The sequence below is a fragment of the Natrix helvetica genome (genome assembly GCF_964273705.1).
Source record: "Natrix helvetica genome assembly, chromosome: 4".
In the NCBI taxonomy this organism is placed as follows: Eukaryota; Metazoa; Chordata; class Lepidosauria; order Squamata; family Natricidae; genus Natrix; species Natrix helvetica.
Genome location: NC_138550.1, coordinates 19,215,185 through 19,236,483, shown reverse-complemented (window position 1 = coordinate 19,236,483; position 21,299 = coordinate 19,215,185). Strand labels below are relative to the sequence as shown.

At 42.4% G+C, this 21,299-nt stretch overlaps 1 protein-coding gene across 2 annotated transcripts in view; it reads left to right on the top strand.

Annotated features, from left to right (window-relative positions):
* EXPH5 (exophilin 5) overlaps positions 1-21,299 on the top strand; it is a 61,695-nt gene that overhangs the window by 24,188 nt on the left and 16,208 nt on the right. The window contains exon 1 of one of the 2 annotated variants that reach the window (XM_081950180.1): positions 17,869-18,147. The exons of the other annotated variant lie outside the window; for it this stretch is intronic. The gene's annotated coding sequence lies outside the window, so the exon portion shown is untranslated. Of the gene's footprint in view, positions 1-17,868; positions 18,148-21,299 lie in introns of those variants that run through there. 2 annotated transcript variants of the gene reach the window in all.

Below are 21,299 nucleotides of genomic sequence, written 5' to 3'. Positions count from 1 at the left end.
ACCTGTCCTCACCCCAGCTCTTACCAACCCAGCAGTTTGAAAGCATACAAATGCAAGTAGATAAATAGGTACCACTCAAGTAGGAAGGTAACAGTACTCTGTGACGTCATGCTGGCCACCTGACTGTGGAAATATCTTTGGACGGTGGTTGCTCAGTAGCCTTGAAACCGAGATAAGCACTGCCCCGTATGATCGACAAAGACTAATGGAGTAAAATCCACAGGATTTTTTTCCTTTACTTTTTTTTAAACCTAACTTCAAATGATCACTAAGTGACCATAGTTAGTCAAGGACTATCTGTACTTCCATTGTACCTTTGGTGAGAGATTTGAAAGGACTTTCATGGCTCGAAGGACACAAAGCAATTGTCAGGTCTGCAAGCCATCTTTTCTTTTTGGACTTCAGGCCTGCTACACTTGCTACTATTCATTTTCTATTGTGGGAAAATGGGAGGGGGGATTATACGGAGTTGAGTGGTATATAGCCATAATAACGTTCTTTTTAGAAACTCAAGGTCATCTTTTGTCTCTGCACCTGGCCGGAACTGGATGGGTGGACTCTGCCTTTGTGGCAGTGGAATATTGGACCATGTGATGAACTTGTGGGTGTTGGGGCAGGATCTTGAACTTTCACCTGGGAGGGAAAACCTGGAAGCTTTCAGATTCGGGTTTTCCCAGACGTGCCAACATGGCTCTTTTAACAAATTGGAACTTTGAGGAATCCTTTGCCTCGGACTCTGATTTAATTTTGGGTGCTGTTTGGAACCCTGACAGGAATCGGTTTCCCCTATTTCGACTTCTTGGGCTGCAACTCGGAGAATTCCATTGCATTGACCAGGCTAGCTGGGAGATTTTGAACTGAAAGCATCTGAAGGACACTAGACGGGAGAATCCTGTAATAAACAACCTGACTACTTAGCCCTTCTAGGCTGTCATCATTAATCTAAGTTACCCCATTGGAAGAGGCAGAAATACAGAAGACTGTATAAGGGTATTTCAAATAGCTAACTCAGGAAGAGAGGAAGTTGCCTCATTAATCATGCTCAATATTATCTCTAGTATATAGCAATAACAGTAAATCTGCAAGCTTTCAGGTCACCCCCCTCAATCTGCAGATGTTATTTCTTGGATCCAGATCTCTTTTGTATGCAAGCTATGTATTTTACTACTCAGTGGAGCCCTTTTATCTCAAACTACTTTGGCATAGCTGTTCAGTAATGTCAGACATTTTGAGAGACTTAGTGGACTATATAAAAGCCACAGAGGAATTATCACCCGAATTGCAAGTTGTCAGCAAAACTTGCATATGGACTTTTTATTAGATTTTGTTTAACAATTTAATTTATATGAGTGTATATATTAAACATAGCTGTAAACAATAGGTCTATATAAATTTTTCATACAGGTCATGAGGGTGGAAACAATGAATTAGATTAACGCAGTACGTGAAAAGATTTTCAAAAGCCCTAAAAAAATTAATTCATAATTCCTGAAACTATACTTTGTCGTAACTGGTGGTAATTCATTAATTTATGGCTTATAATTTGCGGTCCAAAGCCCTAAATACAAACTTGGGTTTCTTTTATTAAGTCCTCAAATAGGAAATGGCTATTTTGAATGAAAGAGAAAAGGGGGGGGGGGCTCTCTGCCTTTAAATAGAGTCTGTTAACATCGATGTGTGGATAAAGGACAGGATTCGTTCTCATTGTCATTGTTTTTCTGATATTATTGATTACCGCTTGTGACTGGCAAAAAAAAGGTCATAAAATTGGACACAACTCCCTTAACAGCCGTCTTGCTTAGCAACAGAAATTATGGTCCCCATTGTCGTCGAAGGTTGAAGCTACCTATATTATTACTATTGCTATTCCTGCTCTTAGATGTCACCTAGTGTTCATTCTATCCCATGGTGGCGCAGTGGTTAAAATGTAGTACTGCAGGCTATTTCTGCTGACTGCCGGCTGCCAGCAGTTTGGCAGTTCAATTCTCATCGACTCAAGGTTGACTCAGCCTTCCACCCTGCCAAGGTCGGTAAAATGAGGAGCCAACTTGATGGGGGTAATATGATGACTCTGTAAACCACTTAGAGAGAGCTGTAAAGCACTGTGAAGCGGTATATAAGTCTAAGTGCTGTTGCTATTGCTATCCCACAGATAGCACCATGTAGCAGCCTAGCTGAGTCCATGGGGCAAAAGTCTCAAATTTTCTCTCACAGAAGCCCTCAGGGTCTATATACTTTCCTTGGGGTGGCATTCCCTCTTAATTCTATCTGGTTTGCCTTACATTCAATCAAAAGATAAAACTGGGGTGGGCGGGTAGGGTAGATTGCAGCTTTCTGGCCCAGTAGCATACAGGAGCATGAATAGAGATTTCAATTTTCTTTTCTACTTTTGGAGATAAATAGAATCAAACTTTACCCCCCCCCCCAAAAAAAAAACCCCTCCCTCAAAGATGGCATTGGTTCACTGTGATTAATAAGCTGGGGAAGAGCTTTGCTTCCAAATTCAATTTTACTTAAAAAGAAATAATAGCATAAATATTCTGGAGACTAGTCTAAACTTATATAGAATGCTCTACTTATTCAGAGAAATAAGAATAAGAGTATAACGCTTTAAGCATAAACAAAATAAATTAAAACTAAACACAATATCTACATTAGGGTAGAACTTTATTCTCCAATGAAAACCTAAATCCCAAAGCCAAGTTGGTTGCTTCCTGGAATATCCCACAATTTCTTGGGAAACTTCCAATCCCCAACCAGAGTTGTTGGGAAGAACATGCTTGACATGTTTCTCAATTCAGGCATAGAAATGTCTTAGCACTTATAAGCAGTATTCTGAATGACAGGAAGTAAATCTTCTTCTAATCTTCTCTGCTGTCCTTAGAATAGAATAGAAAAACAGTGTTGGAAGCGACTTTGGAGGTCTTCTAGTCCAACCCTCTGCTTAGGCAGGAAACCCTCCACCACTTCAGACACATGGTTGTTCAATCTCTTCTTAAAAACGTCCATGTTGGAGCATTCACAACTTCTGGAGGCAAGTTGTTCCACTAACTGTCCGAAAATTTCTCCTTAGTTCTAAGTATCTTCTCTCCTTGATTAGTTTCCACCCATTGCTTCTTGTTCTGCCCTCAGGTGCTTTGGAGAATAGTTGACTCCCTCTTCTTTGTGGCATCCCCTGAGATATCGGAACACTGCTTCCTTCATATTGCTCCCTCCATATTGCTGGCATTCTGCCTTTATCTTTAAAAGAACAGCCATTTTGTCCTGTGGCAGTTGACGCAGAAAGAACACTATTCAAATACAGTTTGAAAACTTTAACTGTTATGTCATAACCTTCCAAAGAGAACTCTCGAGATTGTAACCTCTGAGGATTCCGTGAGCTGGTCCAAATGAAGGACAAGGGGCAGGAGGAACAGGAACACAAGTCTGGAGTTGGAGAGGTGGTGGAAGGTTAAAGGCTAAGACTGGTCTTCCATAATGCCAGTCACTGCTGTGGTTTGACTAGGTCCATGGCTGCCCTCTTCTGCCACAATGTTTACCTCTTCAGAGAAGATTACCTCTGTTCTGACTCCATAGCTGTCATCACGGTGTCTCATTACTTTACTCAATCTGAAGTTGCTTAGGTCCCTGGTCATCCTTCTCCTCTGACCAACAGTCCATATGACTTGCCTCTTTAGCTTCTGATTCAGAAGAGACCTAGATAGACCACTTTCTATGTAGGAGAGGAAGGGGAGAGGAATCTCTTGTGGGTGCCTGCTAAAGCCACCCTTGAGAGGGAGAAGGCTTTCTCTCAGGTTTGGAGACTGTCTGGAAATTTCAGATCGGCAGGGAGATTGAAGTACAGGTAGGTTACAATTAGCAGAAGCTCAAATAATGCAATATTTGATGTAGTGTGAATTGTGAATTGATGCCGGGTGTGTTTAACATGACCTAAAATTCAGTGAATGCGAGGTCAGTGAGTGGGCAACTAAGGCTTAGTGCATACGCCATTGCAATTGGGTTTTTCATGTGTTAATCTTTGTGTGTGTAAAATGGTGAAAAAGAAAATTCCATCAGAGGAACCAGTACAAATTTTAAAAAGAGGCTCATTATTGCATTAGAGTAAACATTTGATATACTTGAACAACATGAATATGGTCATAGCAAGACTAAAATGGAGCAAATCTATGGTACATGTCTGGATGACGGAATCTATAGTTGACTTTTTTTTTCTTTTTCTTTTTTTTGCTTTCTATAACTATAGAAAGTTAACCATAAATCCACATTACAAATGCATTCTGTTTTCTCTCTTACTGTAATATTTTATTAACATGTATAAAAATTATATTTTCACTGCCCATTTCCATCAGGCTGGAACTGATTAACATATTTTCTATAACAATACCGCTTTGATTAATACAAATTCAAATAATAGCAATAGCACTTAGACTTACATACTGCTTCCCAGGGCTTTACAGCCCCCTCTAAGCGGTTTACAGAGTCAGCATATGATCCCCAACAATCTGAGTCCTCATTTTACCGACCTTGGAAGAATGGAAGACTGAATCAACCATCAGCTGGTCAGAATCGAATTGCTGGCATTTGTCAGAATTAGCCTGCAACACAGCATTCGAACCAATGCACCAACATGGCCATCCATTTCCTGGCATTCATTAACTAATAGAGACTACCTGAACTGTCAGGCTGTTCGATGGAAGAGGCACTGAACAAATTCCTTATTTCAGCAAGTTTTTAATGCCTAGGAAGTTGCACTTTTAATCTTTGTATGAAATCAGATTGCTAGTATGATCTTGTTTCCTAGTTTGAGAGTTGTGTGCAGTGATGACAAATCCACATCGGCAGTATATCACAATAATGTCAAAATGACAACTGGTACATGGTAACATTGTATAAATACCATCCTTATCTGAGACAAGTACTGTACATAAATCACGGCATTTGCATAGTTATATAGTCAAACATGTTTTGACATTTCTGCCAATTAATGGTTTGAAAAAGTCTGAATAATGCAGAAGTAGCTGCATCTTTTTGTGGGTTACGTGGGTGGCTCAATGGCTAAGACACTGAGCTTGTCGATCAGAAAGGTCGGCAGTTTGGTTCGAATCCCTAGCGCCCCGTAACAGAGTGAGCTCCCCTTACTTGTCCCAGCTTCTGCCAACCTAGCAGTTTGAAAGCATGTAAAAATACAAGGGGGAAAAGCTGATGTCGCAACAAGACGACGTGCAATCTTGGAGCTCTAAGATCGCATTTGATATTTTTGCCGCTGGACAGTCCTTTTGGCCCTAAACCGTCCCAAAGAGACGATGATAGGGAAGAGTACGTCCTGCTGATCTCAGGGACACCACAAAGAACCTCTTCTTGCCAGTGATAGAAGCGCAGCCACTGAAGCTGCTGAAGTTGGAACAGCTCCGGAACGGGAGGAAAGCAGAAAGAGAAAGTGTACCATTTGGTGAGGAAATTTTATTATTAAACAAGAGATTACCCCAAAAAATCAAAGTTAAATTAAATTTGAAAACAGAAGAAAGTAAGCAGCGAAATTAAGCTACGTTAGACAGTGTGTAATCCTTGTATTTTTTAATCTTTTTTCATGGATGGAACTTTTGCAAATATTTCCAATTTTTTAAACTGAATGGATTAGTTTTTCTTCTACTACTTTTTATTTCTTTTTACATACCAATGGATTAAGAATTTTTTCCTTTATTTTTACAATGCTGGACTGGATGGTTTTTTTTCTCCATTTAAGAAGTTTTTCTTTCTTTTCTCTGTAAGTGTGGATTATAAAGAAGATATTAAAAGGAATACAAAGAGGTCTGTAACAATAGAAGGAAAGGAAATAACACTGCCACTTGGAGACTGGAGGCTGGAAATATTGTGTTTTTTCCCTTTGATCATTTGTTTTATACTTCAAGGTCTCTCAGCTTGTTTACTATGAGTGATAGTGGGAAGAGCACTGGTTGTTTATACAGGTGCTCTTTGGGAGCTCTTTCAATAGCTGGAGTGGAGAGAGGAGAGACCTTGACTTTGAAAGATTATAAATGAACTCGCTTCAGATCTAACAAAAAGCTTCAAATGTTATAGTGGCAGTGTTTACAAATTGGAAAATGGCACAACAAGAAAAAGAAACCTTAACATTGCAAATGATTATGTTTGGAATTCAAAAGATTTTAGCAGTAACAGAAAAAATTGAGAAGAGATTGGAGAATATAGAACGCAACACAGTAAAATTTGATGCAAAAATTGAGGATGTTTATCAAATGGAAAAAGTGGAGGACAGAGTTCTAAAAATTGAAGGGAAAAATAATCAAAGAAACAAGAAAATGGTTGCTATTGATAGTAAACTGAGCCTGGCTGGAAATGAAAAGAGTGGAATATGGAAAAGGGAGATAGACGGACTGGAACTTTATCCCAGACTTCAAAGTGCAGAAGAAGAAAAGAGAAAAATAGATGGAAGTAAGGAGAGAAACTTTATCAGAAGCCCAAGTGATAACTAAAGATAAGCTGATTGAAGAAGCAAATGAAGGGTTTCGAGTTTACATAAGAAATGAAATGAACAATAACTTGCGAAGAGAAGTCTATATAATACTTACCAAGAAATTAATCAGAATGCTAATGCTACAAATGGCAAAAGACATAAGACTGCACTATTACTGGAAAGACACAGGTTGATGTAATGAAAGCTGAAATTAGTTAAATTTAGAGTATTATGTATAAAATGAAGTGATAATGGTTATAGTTAAATAAATTATTGATAATGATAATAATGCATACATATGTATTGGTTTGTTAAGAGGAAATTCTATATAAATTGCAAATGGAGACTATGAAAGGAAGTTTAGAAATTAAACATAATCAATTTTTTATTTAGAACATGTTATAAAGATGCAATTTTATTGTAGGATGTTGGGAGGAGTTAATGGAATGCCATTATGTGGTTTTGCTTTAAATTGGAATATTTCATATAAAAGGATGTAAAAACAATTAAGTCAAATGAAGGCTGAGGTATGATGAAAGCAATATATATAAATACTACGTACTTGATTTTAAAATATGTGATTCGATGTGAATTATAAGTGATGACTGTGGAAGGGACGCGCGGAAGTTTTTGTAACCAACCGTCACACTTTCTAAATTTGTAATGGAAGATGGTTTTGTGGGGGGTTTTTTTTGTCTGTTTGTGTTCATTTAAAAAATAAAAAAAAACTTTTATTTAAAAAAAATGCAAGTAGAAAAATAGGAGCCACCTTTGGTGTGAAGGTAACAGCGTTCCGTGTGCCTTCGGCATTTAGTCATGCTGGCCACATGACCACGGAGAGGTCTTCGGACAGCGTTGGCTCTTTGGCTTTGAAATGGAGATGACCACTGCCCCCTAGAGTCAGGAACGACTGGCACATATGTGCGAGGGGAACCTTTACCTTAGATGCACCTTTTTAGCGAAAAGAAACAACAAAGTCAAAAAAACTTGATGAAATCTTAGCACGCACAGCATTCAAGGGATTTCGTGTTACAGTTTTATTGCAAATATTTGTATTGCAATGGAATGTTCCTGTAGCAGATCCTCAGAAGATAGTTTACAGCAACCAAAATAATTTATCTAAGTAATATGCAAAGGTCATAAAGAGTGGGGTTGTTTTCACGCCCTCAATTTGCTCTTTCAGGGTTATTAAAGAACACTGTTAGCAAAGCTGATACTGGCTGGACAAATTCTGGAAATTGCAGGTCACCCTGAGATTGAGGAACACTCAAACTTTGAAGCTGTATGTCTGAACTGGGTCCTGGCCACAGGGTGGCGCTATTAGTTTCAAACTTTGATTTTGTGTGCTTTTTAGTGGCACTGTGAAGAAACAAAATGCTGAAGCAGATGGTGATTTTGACTGTTCCAGCAAAGCTCCAATTATGTCCAAAGATTACAGCATACATCTGGTGGACATTTGCTCTGGGTGTGAGTTTTGCTTGATTTTTCCTATAACCGTGCAGTTTAGAGATAGATAACTTGCATTTTTCTCAACATCTGGCTTGTGTTCTCTGCAGCCCACCTAACCAGAACTGCTGACAACTGAAAGAATAATTTCTTACAATGTTGAGATCCGAAATGCCTGGGAAAAAATGTAACCGATGTACTACGATAGTTGTAACAAAGTTTTTTTTTTAAAATTCAAAATCTTTCCTAACAATAAAGCAAAATAGCATCCCTACTCTTGATCTCCCTACCCTTGATCTCCCCACCCTCGGCAAAAAAATTCACTGCTGCCCCACCTACCAAAACATTTATATTCCTTTCGCTTTAGCTGCTATTCATAGCCTGTAATTCTTAGTAGTCGTGTATGGGTGTAAGAGCTGGACATAAGGAAGGCTGAATGATGAATAATTGAGTTGTTGGAAGAAATGCCCATCTGGGATCAGTTCCAAGTGGGGAAAAAGACACTGGAAACATGGAGGCTGATTGGAAAGATGGCTTTTAATGCTGGACAGGACCACATGGTTTGAGGTCCTGGAGGAAAAGGGAAGAGATGCTGAGACTGCCCTGGTTTTATGTCCTCTCTGGGCTTTTGAATTTGAGCTTGTATTCTGATTGGTTGTCAGTCTCCCATGGGGCCATGCAGGGGCAACTCTGTAGGCTGTCCTGAGTCCCAAGCTTGATTGAGCCTTGCTGGGCGATGACGTAATGAAAGGCCTTTGGGATTCCCATTATGGCTCTGCCTGAAGGAGGTAGATCTTTGTTATGTAGAATAGAGTGGCTCAGGCCTTAATGGACCATTGACAAAAGGGGCAGGGGTTGAGTTTCTGCCTCTCTTTTAGGGGAAATATTCTGCCCTTTTAATATTTCCTAAAATAGTTCATTTTTCTAGGAGAGGGGTGGATGCTAACTTCCTACAGATGCTTTTGAACTGTAGTATTGGACGAAACTCTTGAGCGTTCTTGGACTGCAAGGAGATCAAATCAGTCAATCCTAAAGGAAGTCAACCTTGATTGTTCTTTGGAAGGACAGAAAATGAAGCTGAAGCTCAAATATTTTGGCCACCAAATGGGAAGAGAGGACACCTTGGAAAAAACCGTGATGTTGGGAAAGATGGAAGGCAAAACCAGAAGGGGGACCGAAGAGGATGAGATGGTTAGATAGTGTCATTGTCACAATGAAGATGAATTTAAGCAAATGCCAGGAGACAAGGAAGGACAGGGAAGCCTTCAAGGGGTTATAAAGAATCGGACAGACTTAGCGACTGAAAAACAACAACATTTAAATGCAGAGAAAGAGTGTTTGCTAGAACAGTGCAGTATTTCTCAAATTTGGCAACTTTACGATGTGTGAACTTGGGGAATACTGGTTTATTACCTGTGTAATTATGGGAGTTGAAGTTCATGCATCTTAAAGTTGCCAAGTTTGAGAAACACTCAAGTAAATGTTCCCCTCGCACAAATGTGCTAGTCATTCCTGACTCTAGGGGGCAGTGCTCATCTCCGTTTCAAAGCTGAAGAAGAGCCAGCGCTGTCCGAAGACATCTTCGTGGTCATGTGGTCAGTGTGACTAAATGCCGAAGGCGCAAGGAACACTGTTACCTTCCCACCAAAGGTGGTCCCTATTTTTCTACTTGCATTTTTACATGCTTTCGAAGTGCTAGGTTGGCAGAAGCTGGGACAAGTAACAGGAGCTCACTCCATTACGTGGCGCTAGGGATTCGAACCACCGAACTGCGGGCCTTTCTGATCGACAAGCTCAGCATCTTAGCCACTGAGCCTTAGAGAAACACCCTGCTACAACAAATTGGACTTCCCCAGTGTTGCGTGGGATGGTGTTATTTACATTACAGGTACTTTCTCAGGCGTTGTATGATGTAATCCTTGCCTGCAAAGAGCATTTGAAATCATTTCCATAGAGTGTCACATGATGCATAAATAAACAATGCTATCACTATCCTGATTACAGCATGCTTTATTTACACCTCCTGAAATGATAATTTTTGCCTACTATACTGTTTCGAAGAGGACAGAGCAACAGACGAAATTCTGCAATCGGTACTGGAATCAGTCATGGAGATAAATAAAATGAAGGTGGGATTCATTCTCTCCTCATCTAACACAGGGCAACTGTGGAATCCAGACGGAAATACACAGCCATTACTCAAAGCCTGGGTGGGCAGATAATCTTGTAATCTAATTGCTTAAACGTGAACCATTTGATGTGGGAAGGAACTCTATATGACGCTTGTAACCATCATAAATATTCTCTCGAGGGGTTGGGTTGGTCTTTGCTTTGCTTTGTTTTATTTTGAGGCTTTCTTAATTTTTGTTTAGGGGCAGGGGGCAGGCAAGCTTTATGCATTTCAATCTACCAAATGCGTGACGGACAGGCAGGTTCATAATAGCACACGATGCCAGGGGTGGGTTTCACAAATTGCAGAAATGGGTTGGCTGCCCCTTTGCTGGGTGGGTGTAGCCATGGTGGGTGAGGCCTAGTCAGCCTCCTGCACCATGGCTGGGGTGGGGGAGGCACTTTCCACCCTCCCCAGGTTCTGGAGGCTTTCCTTGAGCCTCCGGGAGCGCAAAAACTGCTTCCCCTGGGTTCTGGAGGCAGGAAACAGGCCCGTTTCCAGACTTCCGGAACTTCCAGTAGTCCTGTTTTTTGCCCTCCCCAGGCTCCGAAGGCCAGAAACATGCTCGTTTCCGGATTTCATGAACTTCTAGTAGGCCCATTTTTTGTCCTCCCGAAGCCTCCGAGCTGGCCCGGCACTTACCTGGCATGATGAATGGGCCCCATGGAGACTCCGGGGAGGGGTGGGGTGGGAGGGGCCAGCCAGGGGTGGGAGGGGCCAGCCAGGGGTGGCATTTGCGGGTTCGCCAAACTGGGCAGAATCCTAGCTAGAGGATCGCCCGATGTTCATATTTTGTATTGTGCTCTGCAGGGGTATAAAATCGTATTAAATAAATGGCTTTGGCCACGCTGATATTTCTGGCCATTGCAGTCCAGACTCTGTAAAATTGAGGAAGGCTGAATTTAGACATATTTCTCTCCATAAGCATTTGGTTTGGTTTTTAAAATGGCTGTTTCGAAAACAACAGAAAAACCATGCAGAGTAAAACAACTGAAGAACCGCCAAAGTTTTAAACTTTCCCCCAAAAACCAAAATGTGTCTCTCGGGATGAAATAGGCAAAATCTGCTCTGTAGATTTTAGATTGCTTTTCATATAAAGAAGAAATAGCAACAACTGAAACATTAAGTGTTTTATTTAACTATTCTTAACTTCCTCTTTTACCACTTTGGCTGTCAAAAAAGTTTTTTTTTCACTAGTCTGCCACTAACTGGTCAAGACAACTAGCATGAGTCTGTTTTATTTCTTTAAAAGAGTATTCCTTATAAGGTAGGGTTGTGTGTGTGTGTGTGTGAGAGAGAGAGGGGGGGGGAGGGCGGGAGGGAGAGAGAGAGAGAGAGAGAGAGAGAGAGAGGTAGGTAGGTAGGTAGGTAGGTTCCTGCACATTGTTAGGTGTAAACCTTTTAGAAAATTTCTGCAATACGAAAATTATCATATCTTACAGTACAGGAAGCAAATCCATGTGGAATGCTTGGTGCTTTCTGAGCTCGGCTGTTTTGTTTGTAGCCTCATAAGTGCTACTAAGCGTGGGCTTACTCCCTGTTTGTATATAGCAGTTTGGCCCTTCTGGTGTTGTTGGGGGTGTGGTTTTCTCCTTAGTCGTTCCTTGATTGAGTATTGTTTTCTGCTTGATTATTTGTCTGTGTTGGGAAATTCATGTTGAACATTAAGCAAACATCCTAACAGCAAGATCAAATTGATAATGGAGGCAATTATAGGGAGAGGTGATGAGTTCTACTTCACTAGTTGTGTTCCTAGCAGAGACTAAATAGGCATTTGTCTGGGAAAAACCTTAATTTAGTTTGTTGGGTTGAGTAGAATGTTGACCTCGCCCTAAATGGCTTTTCTAATTGTGCAATTTTAGGTAAAACCTAATTCTTACAGGAGGGGCCGACTTGGGAAGATAAACGCTCAATGCTGCTTTTCAAATACTACTTTGTAGAAGATGCTTGATTTGCCTACTTCAGATCAATTTGAGATGATGGTGGCCAGTTTTGATTATTTAACACACAGTTCCGTAATGTGATACAGCCAGGGGTAGAAGTCAAAAGAGAGATCCATGACTGCTTAGTACAGCTAGTCCTCAACAACCACACTTGAGGCCTGAATTTCTGTTGTTAAGTACAGGTAGTCCTCGACTTACGACCACAATCGAGCCCAAAATTTATGTTGTTAAGTGAGAACTGGTTAAATGAATTTTGCTCCATTCTACAACGTTTCTTGCCACAGTTGTTAAGTAAATCACTGCAGTTGGTAAGTTAGCTAAGTGAATCTGGCTTCCCCACTTAATTTGCTTATCAGAAGGTCACAAGTGGTCCCGAGACACAGCAATGGTCCTAAGTATGAACCAATTGCCAAGCATCTGAATTTTAAACACATGCAGATGCTACAAAGGTTGTACCAGGTACAATGTACCTGTTGAAAAAGGGTCATAAGTCACTTTTTTCAATGCCGTTGTAACTTTGAACAGTCACTAAATGAACTGTTGTAAGTTGAGGACTATTTGTACGGCGATTGTTAAGTAAGTCCTGCCCAATTTTATGACCTTGTCCCCCCACTTTTTAAGTGAATCACTGCAGTTGTTAAGCAAACTTAGCTTCCCCCATTGACTTTCCTTGTTAGAAGCTACCTTGGAAGGTTGCAAATGGAAACCACATGATCCCAAGACATTGCAATTGGCATGTATTTATTATAACAAGTGCTTAAAATTTTATCACATGACTGCTCATCCACACAGTATGGATGCTGTGAGAGTTGTAAGTGTGACAAGTGGTTGGGTATAAGTCACTTTTTCAGTGGTGGTATAACTTTGAATCAGGGGTGGTATAGACTTCCGTACCAGTTTGACGATGTGAATACGTGCGCGCTCTTCGCGAGCACCTCCGTGCATGCACAGATCCTTCCGTGCATGCGCTTTTGGCAGAAAAAATGTCCTAAATAGGATTTTCGCTACCGGTTCGGGTGATCTGGTCTGAACCGGTAGAATGCCACCTCTGCATTCAAATAATTGTAAGTGAAGGATTACCTCTAGTCAGCTCTGTGTTCCTGGTCCCTGCATTAGTACTGATATTGGTCATCCAAGCAGCCTTATTTCCTGCTTTGAAAAAATAGGAGAATAGTTCATGTGGCTGGAAGGATATGAACATGACGACAGATCTTCACATTCTCATTTTTATTCTGAAAAGATTCCTTCTCCAAAAAAATAATGTGTTGTTGTTGTTAGTTGCGAAGTCATGTCCAACCCATGGAAACCCCACGGACAACATTCCTCCAGGCCTTCCTGTCCTCTACCATCCTCTGGAGTCCATTTAAGCTCAGGCCTACTGCTTCGGTGACTCCATCCAGCCACCTCATTCTCTGTCGTCCCCTTCTTCTTTTGCCCTCAATCTTTCCCAGCATGAAGTTCTTCTCCAGTGAGTCCTTCCTTCCCAATTAGGTGGCCAAAGTATTTGAGTTTCCTCTTCAGGATCTGGCCTTCTAAGGAGCAGTCAGGGTTGATCTCCTCTAGGACTGATTCGTTTGATCGCCTTGCAGTCCAAGGGACTTGCAGGAGTCTTCTCCAGCACCAGAGTTCAAAGGCTTCAATTCTTTGGTGCTCAGCCTTCCTTATGGCCCAGCTTTCACAGCCATATATTGCAACTGGGAAAATAATGTGTATTCCAAGATATATATTCACTATTCTGCTGCAATGCATTGGTCATTGAAAATCTTTGTAGGTTTCTGATTAATTGGGGTCAAAGGCATCATTATCCCATAAATGCCTTTAAACAAAAAAGCTTTGTACTTTCCTAAACCTTAGCATTCCACCGAGGTGTTATTTTTTCCCTTCGGTAATGCCATTTGGGTTGTGCTTATTTTGGCTCTCCTGACCTCAGTTTGATATTAATGTAATTGATGGGCGGCACAGGCCTTGAAGCCTGAGAGTCTCTAGTTTCTTTGATCTGCTGAAAAGCAATTGATTGACTCAGGAACAGCAGTTGTAGTTTCTGTTTTGCTATTAACCTGGTGAGTAGGAAACCGGCACTTGTTTCCTGGCTTCTGGCATTGGAAACAAGATTCCTGATACCCCTCACTTGACCCCTCACATCACATTAATAATGGAGGAAATGTTGCCAGAAAGTAGGAAGACTAGACCCAGGGGAAGGTAGAATTCCTGCTACATTCATTCATAATGAATGGAAGAGGGGATTTGGGGGAGCTGCAATGAGTTAGGCCAGGGGTGTCAATGTTGTGGCCCTTCAGCGGCCAGCAAAGCTGGTGGCAGACTCAGACAGGGAGGGTGTTGGGGAGGAACATGGACCAGTCCTGGAGTCTGAGGAAGGCTCTGAGGAGTGCTCTGCATCAGAGGCAGAGAGGGGGCCAGGGCTGTCCGACAGTTATCAGTTGCTGTCGGAGATCAGTGGGGTAGAAGAACAGCTGGAGCCTGTTCCTCATGTGCGCATGCACACAGCTACCAGGAGGGGAGCAATTAAGGAACAAGGGCCGACTCAGGAGTAAAGGCACAGGTGGACGGTGAATGGCCCCTCCCATAGGGAATAAAGAAGAGCAAAAGGAGAGTAGAGTTTGCAGGAGACAATTAGTTTGGTTAATTAGTGTGAAGATTTGTTTGTGACTCTCAGAGATTCCTTGCCAGTTATTCTCTTGTACAGCACTGTGTTTGGAAGATATCGGCCTGGCAGCTCTCCAACCCTGATAAGCTCTGTGGTTGTAAATTCACCTTTGAAATATTGTTTGCCAGGACTTTGCTGCAAGTGAATGAGAGGAATTCACTTTAGCTTAATAAAAAGGGGTTTTGTCGGAACAAGGAGTCTGCTTCATGATTTTGTGTAGCCTAAGTCAAAACAGTCAAATTGACATCATCAGGACATTATCGCGTGACGTATAGCAACTTTTTCCCCCTTTGCTAAACCGGGCATGGGCGTGGCCAGCACATGACGCATCTGGCCCACGGGCCCCCAGTTTCACACCCTTGAGTCAGGCTGAAAGGAGAAAACTAGACAGTTCATGCTTGCTTTAATAGAAGTGCCGGAGGTTGCTGTAGCCTGCATTCTTTCAAACTTACAGTCGGTGATCGGACGGGAAACTGTTCTCAGGAATGTCTCAATGAATTGTTGATGGAATGCCATTGGGATACCAATATAAAACAAGTTTCAAAACTTGTGCAACATTGGACATTTCTAACAAGAGATTGGACAGCCATTTGTCTGAAAAGGTATGGGGCAGGGCTGGAAACAGCAAAGGATTAGCCCACTATGCCTCTGCCAGTGAAAACAGAGCTCTGGATGGCCGCACACGGCCCTCCCGAACTCTGTTTTCACTGGTGGAGGGTTGCAAGAGGCCATTGTAGCCGAAAACGGTGCTAGGGAGCCTATTTTCACTAGCAGAGCACTTGGGCCACCACAAGCACCCCCGACACGAGTGAGGTCAAGCTGGCCACACCCACCCTGGCCATGCCAACCTCTCCCCCCCCCCCAAGGTCAAACACAACCCTGATGTGGCCTTCAATGAAATCGAGTTTGATATCCCTCGTATAGGGTTTTCTGCTTGAGCAGAGGGTTGGACTAGAAGACCTCCAGGTTCCCTTCCAACTCAGTTATTCTGAGAGGAACATTTCAGTAGCTTTCTAGTAAGCCTTGACACAGAAATCCTCCATACCAATCCAGCCAGCTTGTCCATCTAACTCAAAATTGTCTCCTCCGAGACCAGTTCTGTATGCATATAGCATGTGTATATGGGTGTTATATATGTGTTTGGGTAGAAATATACACTTTCTCTTAAGAGCAGGCAACAGATTTTCATTTTTAATATAGGTTGGTGTGCTCGCAGTAAAAAAGGACAAAGTTATGTATCTTATCTTCTCCAGGGATTTTGCTCTTTGCCCATTATCTGCTACTTCCTTCTAGAGAAGCCAGACTGAATAATTCAGGGTTGGGGAACTGGAAACGTATTTCTTGAGGTTATCAAAACTGAATGCATTTTCCTGACTTAAGGAAGTACAGGTTGTTGTTGTTAGTTGTGAAGTCGTGTCTGTCCCATTGCGGCCCCACGGACAACGCACCTCCAGACCTTCCTGTCCTCTACCATCCTCTGGAGTCCATTTAAGCTCACGCTGACTGCTTTGGTGACTCCATCCAGCCATCTCATTCTCTGTCGTCCCCTTCTTCTTTTGCCCTCAATCTTTTCCATCATTAAGCTCTTCTCCAGTGAGTCCTTCCTTCCCAATTAGGTGGCCAAAGTATTTGAGTTTCCTCTTCAGGATCTGGCCTTCTAAGGAGCAGTCAGGGTTGATTTCCTCTAGGACTGACCGGTTTGATCGCCTTGCAGTCCAAGGGACTCTCAGTAGTCTTCTTCAGCACCAGAGTTCAAAGGCCTCCATTCTTTGGTGCTCAGCCTTTCTTATAGTCCAACTTTCACAGCCATACATTACAACTGGGAAAACTCGAACCAAAGTACAGGTAGTCCTTGACGTATGACCACAGTTGACCCCAAAAATTATGTTGCTAAGCAAGACAGTTGTTAAGTGAGTTTTGCCCCAGTTTACGACTTTTCTTGCCACAGTTGGTGAGTGAGCCACTGCTGTCGTTAAGTTACTGACATGGTTGTTAAGTGAATGTGGCTTCCCCCTTGACTTTGCTTGTCAGAAAGCCGTAAAAGATGATCCATGACCCCGGGGCACTGCAACCGTCATAAATATGAGTCACTTCCAAAGCGTCTGAATTTTGATCATATGACCACAAGGATGCTGCAACTGTTTTAAGCGTCAAAAATGACCCTAAGTCACCTTTTTTTCAATGCCACTGTAACTTCGAACGGTCACTAAACGAATGGTTGTAAGCCAAGGACTGGCTGTACTGAACCCTCCATCTAGAACAGGGGTGTCAAAATAAAGAGCCATATGCTGCATCCGGCCCACGTGATGCTCAGATCTGGCCGGTGTGGCCATCCTGGAAACAGTGAGGGACCCACCTGCAGTGTCTCTGCTAGTGAAAACAGGCTCCCGAGCTCCGTTTCCCGCTGCGACGGCCTCCTGCAACCCTCTGCTAGCGAAAACGGAGCTCAGGAGGGCCAGCCCATGGTACTTATATCTGGCCCACGGGGCTGCCCTGGAAACAGCAAAGGACTGGTCCACGGTGCCTCTGCCAGTGAAAATGCAACTCGGGAGGGCCGTGTGGGGCTCTCCTGAGCTCCGTTTTCACTGGCTGAGGGTTGCAGGAAGCCATCGCAAACAGAAACGGCGCTCGGGAGCCCATTTTCACTGGCAGAGTGCTTGGGTCACCACAGCACCCCAACACGACTGACATTGAGCTGGCCACGCCCATGCCTACCTTTGCCGTGCCCCCAAGTCCCCCCCCCCAGGTCAAACACAATCCTGATGTGTCCCTCAATGAAATCGAGTTTGACACCCCTGATCTAGAAGTCCCAGGGCTGGCTGCCTTTCAACAGATCTTACACGAAGGGAATCTTAGGGATGAAAAGACGACTTTTAAGCTTTAGATATTTTTTTTCCTAGCTGACAAGCTTAAGAATAAACGCACCAGCTGTTAAACGTTGTGAGGACTTTTCCTCTCAGCTGAAACCGCACATCAGCAGGTGTAAAAATCTAGCTGGGTTTTTCTATCTGTCCATCAGTTTCCCCCGCAAAAAAATAAATAAAATAAAAGTATTGCAGGCACTTGGACCTTTCAACTTGTTCTTCCCTGCCTGCGAGCGCATTGCAAATAAATGACAAAGCAATCTGGGAGGGAAAATTCATTCAGACACCCCAAGCATGCCAGCGAGCCAGTTTATACTTGCTGCTGCTGCTGGAGCACAATAAAGTGGAAGCTTCCGTGAATACACAATTGGCTCCCGGGGGACGAAAAGCGGCTGGCCAAAGAAGGGGGCTGCGACGGGTCCCTAAACTAAAGCGTGGATTGGAAACCAGAGAGAGAGAGAGAGAGAGAGAGAGAGAGAGAGAACCCTGAAGGTTTCGCTTGAAAGGCAAAGTGCAAGTAAGAAAAAGACAATCAACCATGTGAGCGGCAGGACAGACTGTTACTGGCAAGGAAAGTTGTTGACGTGGTAAGCAAAACCCCTTTCAACATGGAAAGGTGGGCGGGAGAAAAGTGCACCTTCAGAAGACAACCAACTCCAGTCTGGAGATTGCAGGGAAATGTAACTAGAACTCCAGCTTGTTCTACTTTGCTCTGTTTAGCAACCTGCTTTCATTCCACTTTGTTTACTAGGAAATTAAATTAATCATTGGATTGCTCTGAAGGTAGGGGGGTGGAGGAATGTTACACTTCTCTCTCCTGGTTACAGCTCTCTCTCTCTCTCTCTCTCTCTCTCTCTCTCTCTCTCTCTCTCTCTCTCTCTCTCTCTCTCTCTCCCTCCCTCCCTCCCTCTCTCTCTCTCTCTCTCTCTCTCTCTCTCTCAAACCACAACATCTATTGTTTCTTATTTGGGATTATGATTAAATAAACAGCCATGTGGAAAAGGTAGCACTCCCAGTTCATTTGCTTGGTGCATTTTGAAGTAGTGAAATTAAAAGATTGGATGAGTCGAGTAACTTTATATCGATAATGTTTACAGCAAGTATAGTTGTAACGGCAGTGTCAATTAGTAGTAGTTGTTGTTGCTTCCCCCCTCTTGTAAGTGTGGTTTCTCTCTGGCAGAGGCTTGAAAGAAAAATTAGGCAATGAACATTTCTATAGATTTATAGATACCGAATGAGATTAAATTCTTTACTCTTGTTAATGAATTGCTTTTATTTCACCACCTCGGATAGATCAACAGCTCCAAGGTGAAACAGTATTAAAGGCAATCGTGTTATAAGCAATTTTCACATTTGCTTAGCAAATGTGAAACGAACGGGAAGTTTTATTGGATTTAACCTGTGTTCTGCCTGTATAAACTGGCTGGGATTAGCCAGCTGTTGAGATAATATCTGCCGTTAATAATTGATTTATTGTTTTTAATGTTAGGAATTTATAACTTCCCACGGTAAGGAATTAAATCTTTTTAATGCCTTCTAATAGCCATGAGATGAGTAAAAATTCAGTAAATGATTTTTTCTCTCTCTCTGAGAAATTGCTAGGAGGACATTTGCTTGACCACAGGGAAAGCAAGAAACTGCATTATTTGGACAGCCTGGATGGATGGAGCCAGAGCTTCTTAGTATAGTTTCTGAAAAGTAGTAATAAAAAAAGTTCACAAGAGCTTTAATATTTAATATTTGCAATTTATTTGCCTCATCTCATACCAACTGAGGCTATCAGTATCTCCCACTAACCATCTGCAGAAAAGCCCCAGGAGCAATAGGTTTAAATGTTGAATCATTCATTTGGCCTCAGATACATCCCTGTTAAAGGGACCTAAGCTATGTCCCACTCACAAACCTTCAAGGATTTGTATTAATTGCAAAACAAAAAGAGCAAGGATTGTAAAAATGGGTCTAGAGAACAGGCCATATTAGACAGTCAAACTGTCTTCTCGGAAGTGGGAGAAGTATGTATTTGTAACTTCCCATTAAGTGGGAAGAGGTATGGTCTCTGTATAAATTTTATTTAAAGAAGTATATTATAAGGTAAAGGTAGAGGTTCCCCTCGTACATATGTGCTAGTCGTTCCCGACTCTAGGGGGCGATGCTCATCTCCGTTTCAAAGCCGAAGAGCCAGTGCTGTCCGAAGATGTCTCCATGGTCATGTGGCCGGCATGACTAAGCGCCAAAGGTGCACTGAACACTGTTACCTTCCCACCAAAGGTGGTCCCTATTTTTCTATTTGCATTTTTTACGTGCTTTCGAACTGCTAGGTTGGCAGAAGCTGGGACAAGTAACGGGCGCTCACTCCGTTACGCAGCGCTAGGGATTCGAACTGCCGAACTGCCAACCTTTCTGATCGACAAACTCAGCATCTTAGCCACTGAGCCACCGCATCCCCAAGTATATTGTAGGAATGCCAAATTTTGCACAAGTGCGAATAACCATTTGGCAGGATGGGAAAATCAGAAACAGTGTGGAACAATTTGGGGGAATTGGACTTGCCAATTGCCTTATGGAAGTTAAAAAGGGATAAAACTTGGGGGGGGGGGAGTTTGAAAACGTAAGGTATGACTGGAATCCTGAGTATTTAAATTCCATTCTGCAACTGTGTTGTTTTAGCTCCCACTTAAATTTCATGTGCTTTGGTTATACATGCCAGCTTTCATCTTTCTTCTCTGTCAAAGTTTATTCTGCCAATCCTACATACGTCTATGTGGTTATGTACCTGCATCAGTATGAGTTGCTTCTAGAAAGAATTAGAAAACCACCTAGAAACTAGAAATATAAAGACCAGGAAAAATGTTTACAGGGAATGCTAAATAAATAAATGGATCCAGAAACTTAGTTCAGAATGATCATCATATGCTCCTTTTGAGCTGTGTATCATGACTTCCCAAGCTTCTATCATTCCATTTCTATAGGATTAATTAAATCATCAGAAAACAGAAGTTTGCTGGGGGGGGGGGGGGAGGCCAAAGAGGAAGGTAGTGAAGCAGTCCCATTCTAGCTGAAGACCTCTTGAAATTAATTATCCAAATTGAAAAAAATAATTAGTATTTTTAGGACTTTCCAACTTGCATTATCTTGAACAGCTTGATAGTTTCCACTGTACAATGTTTTTGTATTGTTTAGAAAAGGAGCCACATAATTTCCACTAGAAAGGAGGCACCAGAGGTGGGTTCCTATTGGTTCGGACCGGTTCGGCCAAGTAGGTAGTAGTTCGGCCAGCAACGCCCCCAAACCGGTTCTATCGGCAGCGCCCTAGGCACCGCCATCTTGCTTTTTGCTTCTGCGCATGCATAGAAGCAATATTTTTACAACTGCGCATGCACGCATAGCATGCATCAAGTGCGCATGTGCCCGATGCGCATCCCTGAGCGAATCAGTAGTAATAGAAGCCAGAAGCCTCCCCTGGGAGGCACCTAGTGTCCTTCTGGGTTCTCCTTAAATGATAACTTCCAGCAGACTTCGCTCTTGGCTATATAGACTTTCTGGGAATTCTAGTGCCCTGTTGAGTAACGCATGAATATATTTGTGCTAGATGTGGTGCAGCACATCCGTATTCATGTCTTTTGGCTACCTCCCTGCCTTTAGCTATCCTGCCTCTTAGGGTCGCTTGGATAAAAATTGCAATGAGGATAGACCTCATAAGTGCCATAATGTGGATCACCCCCAAAATTTGCTACCTAGT